Source organism: Carcharhinus amblyrhynchos, chromosome 10 (genome assembly GCF_965287045.1).
Source record: "Carcharhinus amblyrhynchos chromosome 10, sCarAmb.v2.hapA, whole genome shotgun sequence".
Taxonomy (NCBI): Eukaryota; Metazoa; Chordata; class Chondrichthyes; order Carcharhiniformes; family Carcharhinidae; genus Carcharhinus; species Carcharhinus amblyrhynchos.
The window spans coordinates 90,021,433-90,033,729 of record NC_137333.1 but is presented as its reverse complement, the minus strand read 5'-3'; the positions used below and the strand labels follow the sequence as shown (position 1 = coordinate 90,033,729).

Below are 12,297 nucleotides of genomic sequence, written 5' to 3'. Positions count from 1 at the left end.
GCTTGTCAAGTTTCCCTTTTTGGAATTTGGTTTGCAAGGCACCTGCTGGATCATAACACATAGAAGCAGACAAGTGATAGGTTGCTGAGCATTTTGCCCTTTTCTTTCAAAACCTGTGAAATTTATTAGTAATTGTAAAGTTTAATTAGCAGTAAGGTTTACTATTTACAGCAGGGGTAAAGTTTATTGGGAGCAGCAGGGTTTATTAATGATAATTGAGTTAATTTTCCTATTTAACTAAAAGGTCAGCAGAGCGGATAGAAGGAGCAAGAGCTGAGCAGCGTATATCTCTCTGCACCAAAGCACTCTGAAGTTTCTCTCCAGTAGATGGTAAGTTACCTTTCTATTTTTCCAACCAAAATGAATATCCTCACACTTAAACATATCCACATTAAACAAACTTTTGCCCACTCATCTAACTGATCCATATCCATTTGTAAATTGCTTATACCTTTATTGCAACTTATGATTCCACCTATTTTGATGTCATCTACAAATATGGCTACAGTACTTCTATCCCTCTGTCCAAGTTATTAATGTAGATTGTAGATTGGAGGCCTGAGGACTGAACCCTGAACCATCTTGCCAATCAGAAAAGGATCCATTTATCCCAACTCTCTGCTTTCTACTGGTTAGCCAGTTCTCTATCCAAGCTAATGGTTAAAAAGGTAGGAACAAAAGTCAACATCAAATAGGATCAAAATATAGAGAAATGTTAAAAAGAGAAATGTTAAAAAGGCAAAATTAAAAAGGTGCCTATCTGAATGCATGCAGCATTTGCAATAAAGCAGATTAATTCATGGAACAAATACTCATGAATGAGTATGATCTAATTGCCATTATGGATTCATTGCTGCAGGATGACTAAAGCTGGGAACTGAATATGCAAAGGGATTCAAGATTTAGGAAACATAAGCAAAAAGGAAAAGGAAGTAAGTAGCACTATTAATAAAAGATGAGTGGGGATCTTCAAAACAAGATGTAGAAGCAGTTTGGATGGAGCAAAATAAAAGGGAGTAGCAGTTTAGTTTAGCTATTTATTAATGTCACAAGTAAGCTCACATTAACACTGCAAAGTTACAGTGAAAATCTCAGTCGCCGCACTCTGGCGCCTGTTCCGGTATGCTGAGGGGGAATTTAGCTTGGCCAATGCACCTAACCAGCAGGTCTTTCAGACTGTGGGAGGAAATCGGAATACCCAGAGGAAACCCACACAGACACTGACCTCAGGCCGGAACTGAACCCAAGGTCTTTTGATTAGGAAGCTTGTTTCCTATATGAGTAAGTGCATTAACAGAGAGAGAGAGAGAGAGAGAGAGAGAGAGAGAGAGTTCACTGGAATGGGGCAATGGTGACTGAGGTTCTGATGGCAATCTGAGCTTGTGGGATGGTTTAAACTGTGTACCCTGTTGGATGGCCAGCACGTAGTAGTTAGTACTTCTGCCTTGGTGCCAGGTTCGATTCTGGCCTTAGATGACCATGTAGAGTTTGCATGTTCTTCTCAAGTCTACACAAGTTTCCTCCCAGTTCAAAGATGTGCACATTACCTCGGTTTGGCCAAGGTAAATGCATATGGTTATAGGGATAGGTGGGATGCTCTTTCCGATAGTCAGTGCAGACTCCATGGGCTGGATGTCTTCTTTCTGCACTATAGGTATTCTATGGGTCTCAGCAGGGAGGCGATGACCTAGTGGTATTATCGCTAGACTACTAATGCAGAAATGTTTCTGGGTATCTGGGTTCAAATCCCAGCACGGCAGACAGTGGAATCTGAATTCAATAAAAAAGCTTCTGGAATTAAGAATCTGCTGATGACCATGAAACCATCGTCGATTGTCAGAAAAACCTATCTGGTTCACTAATGTCCTTTAGGGAAGGAAATCTGCTGTCCTTACCTTGTCTGGCCTACATGTGATTCCAGAGCAACAGCAATGCAGTTAACTCAACTACCCTCCAAGGGTAACTAGGGATATTGATAGGCTGGTTGATTGGGCAGATACATGGCAAATGGAGTTTAATCCGAATAAATGTGAGGTGATGCATTTTGGCCAGAATAATGTAGGGGGGAGTAATATGATAAAAGGTAAGCCCGTAAGGAGTATAGAATTGCAGCGAGATCTGGGGGTGCAAGTGCACAAGTCTTTGAAGGTGGCAGTGCAAGTGGAGAGTGTGGTGAAGGAAGCCTATGCTATGTTAGCCTTTATAGGAAGGGGTATAGAATATAAGAGCTGGAGTCTAATGATGCAGTTGTACAGAACGTTGGTGAGGCCGCATTTGGAGTACTGCGTCCAGTTCTGGTCGCCTTACTACCGGAAGGACGTGGAGACTCTGGAGAGAGTGCAGAGGAGGTTTACCAGGATGTTAAGAACATAAGAACATAAGAAATAGGAGCAGGAGTAGGCCATCTAGCCCTTCGAGCCTGCCCCGCCATTCAATAAGATCATGGCTGATCTGTCGTGGCTCAGTTCCACTTTCCCGCCCTCTCCCCATAACCCTTAATCCCTTCTCTTATCAAAAACCCATCAACCCGCTTCTTAAAAATATTTAGCGAGGCAGCCTCCACCACTTCAACGGGCAGAGAATTCCAGAGATTCACCACCCTTTGAGTGAAGAAGTTCCTCCTCAACTCCGTTCTAAACCGCCTCCCCTTTATCTTGAGGCTGTGCCCCCTAGTCCTACTGTCTTTTTTGAGCGGGAAGAGTCTCTCCACCTCTATCCTATCCATCCCATTCATCATCTTATACGTCTCAATGAGATCTCCCCTCATTCTTCTAAACTCTAACGAGTACAAGCCTAGTTTATTCAGCCTCTCCTCATAGCTCAATCCCCTCAACTCCGGTATCAGCCTAGTAAACCTCCTCTGCACTCCCTCCAGGGCCAAAATATCCTTGCGCAGGTGCGGCGCCCAAAACTGCACACAGTACTCCAGCTGCGGCCTCACCAATGCCCTATACAGCTGCAGCAAGACCTCCCTACTTTTATATTCAATCCCCCTCGCTATGAAGGCCAGCATCCCATTCGCCTTCCTGACCACCTGCTGCACCTGCAAGCTGGGTTTTTGCGATTCATGCACAAGGACCCCGAGGTCCCTCTGCACCGTCGCCTGCTGCAGTTTTTCGCCACGTAAGTAATAGTCCTTCCTACCATTCTTCCTACCAAAGTGGACCACCTCACACTTGCCAACATTAAATTCCATTTGCCATTTCCTGGCCCATTCGCCCAGCCTATCTAGATCCTTCTGCAGACTCTCCACACCCTCCGCACAATTTGCCGTTCCCCCAATCTTGGTGCCTGGTATGTTGCCTGGTATGGAAGGACTCGGGTATGAGGAAAGATTGAAGAAATAGGGGCTCTTTTCCCTTGAAAGATGCCGACTGAGGGGGGATCTAATAGAGGTGTATAAAATTACGAAGGGTATAGATAGGAAATAGCTTACCTCTGTTTACTCTATGATACAGACACATAGGACAAGGGGCCATGGACTTAAGGTGAGGGGGGAGAGGTATAACACAGATATTAGAGGGAGGTTTTTCACACAGAGGGTAGTGGGGGTATGGAATGCTCTGCCAAGTAAGGTGGTGGAGGCAAACACGCTAGAGTAATTTAAGAGACAGGCACATGAGTGGGTTGGAGATGGGTGGATATAGGAGATTGTTTTAAATAAGGGTCATTAGCATTGGGGCGTCCCTGGTAAGGTAAATGGATATGGTACAATAATAATGTTTTTTTTTTCCCTTTTCATTCACAGGTTTTAAGTCGGTCCGCCTTGTGTCCAACGAGGGGCATACACACGATGGGTCGTACTGGGGCTGCTCTTGGTTGTTCGAGATGGGCCTAGTGCTTCATGTCGTTAGTGTGTGCCTAAACTGGACCAGATACTGGGCAAGACGACAGCTCAGTGACTATCACTGATTTCTGTGCAGACACATGGATTTGGGCTGGTGTCTGTGGGAGTTTGCGCATTCTCCCTGTGCTTGCGTGGGTTTTCTCCGGGTGCTCCAGTTTCCTCCCACACCCCAAAGATGTGCTGTTAGGCTGACTGGCAGTAATAAATTGTCCCTAAATCAGTTTCCCACAATGTGGATGGCCATAAAACATTAGACAAGGGTTGTGGGTGGAGAGGGGTCTGGTGGTGTTGAGATGGCGGCGTGGGCTCGTTGGGCCGAAGGGCCTGTTTCCCGGGCTGTTTTTGTTCTTCGATATCCTCTTTTACAACACTCAGATCCCAGAGAACAATATAAGTAATGTGTACAGCCTTTGTATCTTCAGAATCAGCCTACTTACAGACTGGACTTCACTGGGTCCGGGCTGATTCTCTCTCATGAACGTGGATATAAGACTGTTTTACTGAAGCCTGACACAGACTCAAAGACTTCTCGTTTATTCCCTCCTACAATCAGGAACTGAGTGTCCCTGGCAGAAACCAAACTCAGCACTAGAGAGCATCGTCCTTCAAAGTGCAGTTTCCTGAAGCTCAGGAAACCTGGCCTTCTGCTGTTGAAATGAAGGCACAGTCTCAGTATGATATCCAAATTGTCCACTTGCTTCCTTTAAATGGATTGGCTACTCACCTTGCCTTCCCCTCCTCCCACTGTCTTTGTTAAAACCGAAAGTAGATGGTTCAAGCCAGGTTTGGTTCCTCTTCCAGGCTTTGTGCATTTTAATATCTGACCAGACCCTAACCCACCCACTTTAGCGAGTTAAGATTCAGCCTTTAATTTTTTTTAAAACTGGTGTCTCTTGGTATTTGAACTCCATCAGTGTGAACAAATTGTCAGGATCAACATTGTTAATTCCCTTCTTAATCTCAAAAATCTTAATCAGGTCACCTTGACGTATACACTTATCCCAAGAAAACAGTTATTCCTGTCAAACATCTATGCCTTTGTCATTTCAAACTTTTAGCCCATGAGCATATTATTCCCATGCTGCTCATGCATAACAATTTATTACATTTGTGTGATCTTCCACAATGATGAAGCTTTACTAAAAATAAACTACTGAAATTACTTAACAGGTGGAAACTTGTATATGAAGTTGAGCAGAAATTATAAAATATACAAGGTCCATTATCCCAATCTTTTAAAAAAGGCTTCTGGAAAACCTGGTTGCACTAGCAAGTCAAATATTTAAATGTGTATACTTGTAAGTTGATAATAAGAGTAAAGCCAAAGATTGTTGAAATATAGTTTATATGAATAAATGGAAAAAAAAATAGAATCTACATCATGGTAAACAGCTCTTCGAAATATTCAGTATAATAATCAATAATAGTCAATAAGCAAAATCCCATGTTGTGTCACGAAAAACCGTTTGAGAAGACGATATGTGTGCTTACGGACTGCTTACTTGGCAGTACCGGAATACAGCACAGAATCTTCATGGACATATTGGTTTTGTAATAAATATGGAGGAAAGTGAAAACTCGGATTTCACACCTGAGATATTAGGAAACTCTTGGGCAACTTTGAATTTTTATCTTTAAGAAAAGCTGACAGATGACCTTATTGAAGTTTTCAAGATTCTAAAACGTGCAGATAAACAAATCCTTGTTTAGTATAATTAAACCACACAGTGCTAGACAAGGGCAATGTATTCAAGTATTTCATAAAAGTAAGTTCGACCAACAAAGACTTTAAGCCACAATTACATCCGGGTTATTTTACTGTAAGAAGTCTCACAACACTAGGTTAGAGTCCAACCAGTTTATTTGATAGTAATCTCACAAGCTTTGTCAGGTTTGTGGAAGGTTCTGATCAGAGAAGGGCATATAAAGTCACACACAGTTTACAGAATACTGATTAGAATGCAAGTCTTTACAGATAACCTGCTATTCAAGTCTTAAAGATGCAATGTGAATGGAGATAGCATGAGTATAGGTTAAAGATATGTGTATCGTCTCCAGACAGGACAGTAAGTGAGATTTTACAAGCCCAGGCAAGTCATGGGGGTTACAGATAGTGCGACATGAACCCAAGATCCCGGCTGAGGCTGTGCTCATGTGTGCGGAATTTGGCTATCGGCCTCTGCTCAGTGACTCTGCGCTGTCGTGTGTCATGAAGGCCGCCTTGGAGAACTGTATTATTTTACTGTGGCAGGGAACTTTGTACTTGCTTTCCAATCAACACTCAAGGAAATCAAGTAACCAATTCTTCACACAAACACTGCAGAAAGTGATTCACATTTGCACCAGCTTTAGTTTCAGTAATGGAGAAACACGTTGTACCATAAATGATAACATAGGGAAGAGATCATAAAAATTCTTGTTGGTATAACGCTGGATAAAACTGACAATTACTTCTTCAGCAGCGAGTAGTAAAACAGCACCACAGCAGTTTTCTTATGACACTGGAGGCCTTCAGAGGGGAGACAGTTCAGGTACAAGTGAGACTATTCCTGTAAGGTGATGGATGAGGAATCCAAGTTACATGAGTAACTAAAGATTAAGATACGAAATGGAAAGTATTGAGGTGAACATTGAAATAAAGTATGAAAATAGACAGCAAGCAACATAAAAGGGAACCCAAAAGTATTTTGTAAACATAGAAGTAGTGACGGAGGGTTAAAGACTGGGGACAACTAGGGATTGGACTCACGTGAATCATGAGAACACTGAAGGAGACAATGAGGACCACATGCCTGTGCTAGCTTTGTGGAAGAAATGCTCTGGTGGAGAGCAAGGGTACATCCGAGGTAATAAATCAGTACTTTGTCTCGATTTTCACAGAGAACATGGACAATAATTTAAAGTATAGAAATTTGCTAGGAAGCATTTGAATAAAGGCCAGGAGCACTCGAGCAGCAAAGTCACTCAGTCCAGATGGGATGGATTCTTTTGTTGCTGCAGAAAAGAAGAATAGAAATAACAGAAATTCTAGTCACAATCTTCCAATCCTCCTCTTAGAATGGTGCTACAGTTCCATCCAACACATCACAGGAAGGACGTAATTGGCTTGGAGGGAGTACTGGAAAAATTTACAAGAATGTTGCCACACCTAGAAAGTTGCAGCTAAGAGGAAAAATTAGGAAGGCTATGATTGTTTGCCTGGAAACAGAAGAGGCTGAGGAATGACTTAGAATCACAGAACCCCTACAGTTCAGGAGGAGGCCGCTTGGCCTTGATTGAGGTATACAAAATTATGAGAGGCCAAGACAGAGTGGTCAGGGAAGACTTATTTCCCTTCGTGGAGACACCAATTACCAAGGGGGGTACAGATTTAAAATGGTTAGTTTAAGGGTCGGAGAGGATATGAAGAGAAAATTTTTTACCCAGAGGGTGTCAAGTGTCCGGAATTTTGTTGCCCAGATTGATGAATGTTGCAGGAACCCTCAACTAATTTAAAAAGTACCTGGATTTGCACTTAAGGACATAAGAAATAGGTGCAGGAGTAGGCCATCTAGCCCTTCGAGCCTGCCCAGCCATTCAATAAGATCATGGCTAATCTGAAGTGGATCAGTTCCATTTTCCTGCTTTCTCCCCATAACCCTTAATTCCCTTGTCTATCAGAAATCCATCTACCCCGTGACTTAAATATATTCAGTGAGGTAGCCTCCATCACTTCAATGGACAGAGAATTCCAGAGATTCACCACCCTTTGAGTGAAGAACTTCCTCAACTCCATTCTAAATTGCCCCCCCCTTATTTTGAGGCTGTGCCCTCTAGTTCTGCTATCCTTCCTAAGCAGGAAGAATCTCTCTACCTCTACCCTATCTAGCCCCTTATTATCTTATAAGTCTCTATAAGATTCCCCCCTCGGCCTTCTAAACTCTAACAAGTACAGACCCAGTCTATTCAATCTCTCTTCATAAGCTAACCCCCTCATCTCCGGTATCAGCCTGGTGAACCTTCTCTGTACTCCCTCCAAGGCCAATATAACCTTTCACAAATGCGGAGACCAAAACTGCACACAGTACTCCAGTACTTGGAGTGCTGTAGCCTGCAAGGCAACAAGGGTGCTAGGGGGAGGGATTAGATGGGATAGTTAAATTGGAGGATGCAACAAAGTTACCCCTGCTGGTTGGAGGGGGATGTAGGAAGCAGAGAATGGATGGCATAGGAAAAATGGAATGGGTGATGGGGATGGTATAGAATGAAGGGATGGATGAAGGATGACAGGGGAAGGATGGAATGGGATTTAAAGAAGTACTGTTGCAATAAAGATACAAATTTCACTACAAATGTTTTGGGGATAAGACAACACCCTTTTTAGTAAAATATATAAGTTAATTTTGCTCACCTAATCCTGCAACAATTTCATCAACATTTATGAAGTTAAGCTAAACGCCCAGGTGATCAATGATGGAACAAGGGAAAAGCAGTGACAGTACAGAAAGGAAGGAGAATCTACAAGTACCTAGGAGCTAAGTTTGAACATCCAGAGGACTTTTGTTTCTTCCAGCAACATAGGTCGAACTGTTAAATTCACAGTATTTAAAACATATTAAACTAAAACCTTTAGGAATGGAAAAAAGGGAAAACTACACACTGTAATCAGGCTTGAAAAGTGCAGAAGTTTTAATAAATTTGCAAATATTATGCATAAATTCTTACAATACACTTCCATTACTTACGTACAGAAAGGTTGGTTTGCTGATGTTATTAACTGTCAACTCTGCATTTCTTCATGTTAAAATAGTTTTACTACTTCCACTTTTCACCTGAGGGGAGAAAAGACAATGAAAATTTGAGATGTAACTCAATCTTCAATTTGTTGAAACAATGTTTACTTCAGTATTAATATGAAGGATGATTTACACTTCAGGGATATGTCAGTCTTGCTTTAAAGGCATTCAGCATTTCTCACTGTAGGCCAGCACATCTCCTTTAGATGATAGCTCTGGGCTTTCTAGATGCTAAAACAAATGCGGCAAAAGAGAGGGAAAAAAAAAATCATACTTCAGTGACTGTGTTTAAATACTGTGATTCGCACAATTTAACATTTCCATTAAGTCTTTAATAGTGGTAACAGCCAATACTCTATCTGTGCATTTCATAGCACAATCCTGCAGACCAAAAGAGAGGCATCCTATGATTTTTAATGTTGGACAGATTTCACAGTTCAAGTGGATGCATTACAGATCTTTTACTCGCACCACTGCAGTTATCAAAATCTTAGTGAAATTATTGATTGGACAGTACAGAAGTTTAACACCTACAAACAAATTCCACTAACATTATGTTCCAAGAAAAATCACATTGTGAATTTATTCAGAGGAAATCAAGGGTATTTGTTATTGAGGCCATGTTTATATTGTGAGCAACAACTTGAAGGCAGAACATTTCCAGGTAATTTTTGAGTTTCTTGAAGGAGTTCAAAAACTCAATACCAAGTTATCATGGTCCAGTTGTACACATCACATGGTCAGATGTTTATATCAGATGAACGAGGCCTAGGTCTAATGCTGGCCCAGTCATATAAAGATTCAGTTTCAGATGGCTCCTTTTGCCACGCTCACAAGTATTTTTACTGATACACTGTTCAATAATATTGCATTCCTCAGACATCTTTCAAAGAGTCCAACTTTCTCATAATCAGAACCAACGCCAACCCTTCCAACATCAATCAGGCTCTTCTCACACTGCCTTCAGTATTTTAAAGTCTTTACGGCTATGTTACTAGAACTGGATACAATATTCGAGATGTTTTCCATATCTACTGAAGCAGACAGGCAAAGTGAAGAAAATTCATTTTCAGATTAGCCTACTTTGCAGATGCAAATTAGCATAATCCATTAATAGATTACCTATAAAGCATAATTAGGTATTTTAGTTTGAGCTGGAAGAAATCTATTTTCTAATTAACCTAATTTTGCTGTGAAATAAGGTAACGTTAACACAAGCCATTGCCGAGTTATCGGATGACTGAATGCCCTGTTTTCAGGACTGTTGTAGAATTTGAACACAGTTCGAATTGTTGGGGAAAAAAAAAAGCATTCCAAAACTATTTTGCAATCTTCAGGTGTCCTGGCCAGCTTTCTTCCCAAATAATGATTTTAAAAATAGATTAGTCATCATTTATTGGGTACTGAGATCTTGCTTAATGCAAAAATGCTATTGCATTTTCTTACATAGCAGCAATCCCTGCAATTCTAAATAATTTGTTATTTGTGAAAGGCCTTAGAAAATCTTGCTGATAAATTATTAATGCAAATTCTTTTTCCAATTTGAGACCCTATTGACATACACTTCTGATCAGTTTTAAACAAGTTTTATATTTATATGGCCCTTTTCCCAACCACTAGACAAACCAAAATATTTTACAGCCAATGAAGTACTTTTCAGTGGCAAATACAATGAATGGTCAGACCCTAGGAAGTACAGAGGGCCAGAGGGAATTTGATGTGTGTGCCCATAGATCTCTGAAGACAACAGGACAAGTAAACAAAAAGGTTACGATGATATATAGGATTCTTGTCTTTCTTATTGGAGCCATTGAATATAAAAGCAGGGAGGTTATGATGGAGCTCTATAACATGCTCGTTAGGCCACAACTGGAGTTGTGTGTGCAGTTCTGGCCGCCACACCATAGAAAGGATGTGATTGCACCAGAGAAGATGCAGAGGGGATTCACCAGAGCTAGAGTATTTCAGCCATCATAAAAGAATGGAGTAACTGGGGTTGTTTTCCTTTGGATTAAAGAAAGCTGAGGCGGGGACCTGATTGAGGGGTATAAAATTATTAGGGGCATAAATAGGGTGGATAAGGACCCCTCAGCAGAGGGATCAATAACTGGGGGGGCATAGCTTTAAGTTAAAGGGCAGGAAGTTTAGAGGAGATGTGAAGAAAAGCTTTTTCACCTAGAGAGTGGTGTGAATCTGGAACTCACTACCCCTGATAAGGTGGTGGAGGCAGGAACCCTCACAACATTTAAAAAGAATTGAGATGAGCATTTGAAATACAATTGCAAACAAGACTGTTGGCCAAATGCTGGAAAATTGGATTAGAATAGATAAATGCTTGATGGCTGACATGAACGAAAGGCTTCTTTTCGTGCAGTAAAACTCCCACACCAATTGCAGGGGCTAGGCAACTGGAAGACAGACTGGCAATGCAGAAGCGATTAAAACTGGGGATGCTTAGGAAGGTAGAATTAGATGAATGCAGATATGAGAGATTATGAGCTGTAGGAGATTAGTGATAGGGAGGAGTAATACCAAGGAAGGATTTGAGACAAGGATGAGGATTTTTAAATCAAAATGTTGCATGTTTTGAAGTCAATGTAGGTTAACAAGCATGCAGGGGAAGGGACCTGGTGCAGTTCAACACACAGGGAACAGAGTTTTGGATGACCTCAAGCTTCTTGATGGCAGTATGTGAGGCACCAACCAGGTATGGAAAATCTCAGCAGGCTGACAGCATCTGTGGAGAGAGAATAGAGCCAACTTTTTGAATCTGGAAGAGCAAAGAAAATCAGAAAAGATCAATACTATGATTGGGTGGGGGGAATAGCAAGGAGAGGGGATAGGAGAAGCAGAGAAATGGAAGTGAGAAGGAAGGATGATAAAAATGGATGACTGAAATGAAAAGAAGAAACAGAATGAAATAAAATAAGTGGAAATGGGGTAAAGGTGGAGCATTCATCCTCTTAAGTTGTTGAGCTCAATGTTCAGTCCAGAAGGCTGTGAAGTGCCCAATCAGAAGACAAAGTGCTGTTCCTCCAGTTTGTGTTTGGGTTCACTAAAATATTGTAAAAGACTATGGATGGACGTGTAGACACGAGAGCAGGTTGTGCTGAAGTGGAAAGCGACAAGGAGATTTGGGTCCTGCTCGTGGACAGACTGAAGGTGTTCAGCGGTCACGCAGTCTGCGTTTAGTCCCTTTGATGTAGAATAGACTGTATTGGGAGCAGCAAATGCAAAGGACCAGACTGAAGGAAGTGCACGTGAAGCGCTGCTTCACCTGGAAGGAGTATTTAGGATCTGGGATGGTGAGCACAGAGGAGATAAAGGAGTGATGTTGCACCTTCGACGATTTCATGGGTAGGTGCCATGGGCACAAGGTGTGATGGAGAAGCAAACCAGGGTGTCCCAGAGAGAATGGTCCCTTCCGAATGCTAACAGGGGAGTGACAGGAAAATGTGCTGAGTAGTGGCATCAAGCTGGAGTCGGCAGAAATGGCCCTGCTATCCATATGTCCATCCTTGGCCTTTTGCAATGCTCCAATGAATCCCAGTACAAACTGGAAGAACAGCATCTCGTCTTCCAAATTGGCACTTTACAGTTTTCTGGACTGAACACTGAGTTCAACAACTTCAGAGCATGAACTCTTCCCTCCATTTTCACCTCATTTCCATTTAT

General features: G+C 41.7%; 1 protein-coding gene across 11 annotated transcripts in view; it reads right to left on the bottom strand.

The window, feature by feature from the left end:
- LOC145349167 (inositol polyphosphate-4-phosphatase type I A) overlaps positions 1 to 12,297 on the bottom strand; it is a 171,202-nt gene that overhangs the window by 83,023 nt on the left and 75,882 nt on the right. For 8 of the 11 annotated variants that reach the window (XM_080197574.1, XM_080197573.1, XM_080197581.1 and 5 more), the window contains one exon: positions 8,572 to 8,658. The gene's annotated coding sequence lies outside the window, so the exon portion shown is untranslated. Of the gene's footprint in view, positions 1 to 8,571; positions 8,659 to 8,755; positions 8,854 to 12,297 lie in introns of all 11 variants that reach the window. The other 3 variants (XM_080197576.1, XM_080197578.1, XM_080197575.1) reach the window with 2 other exon arrangements.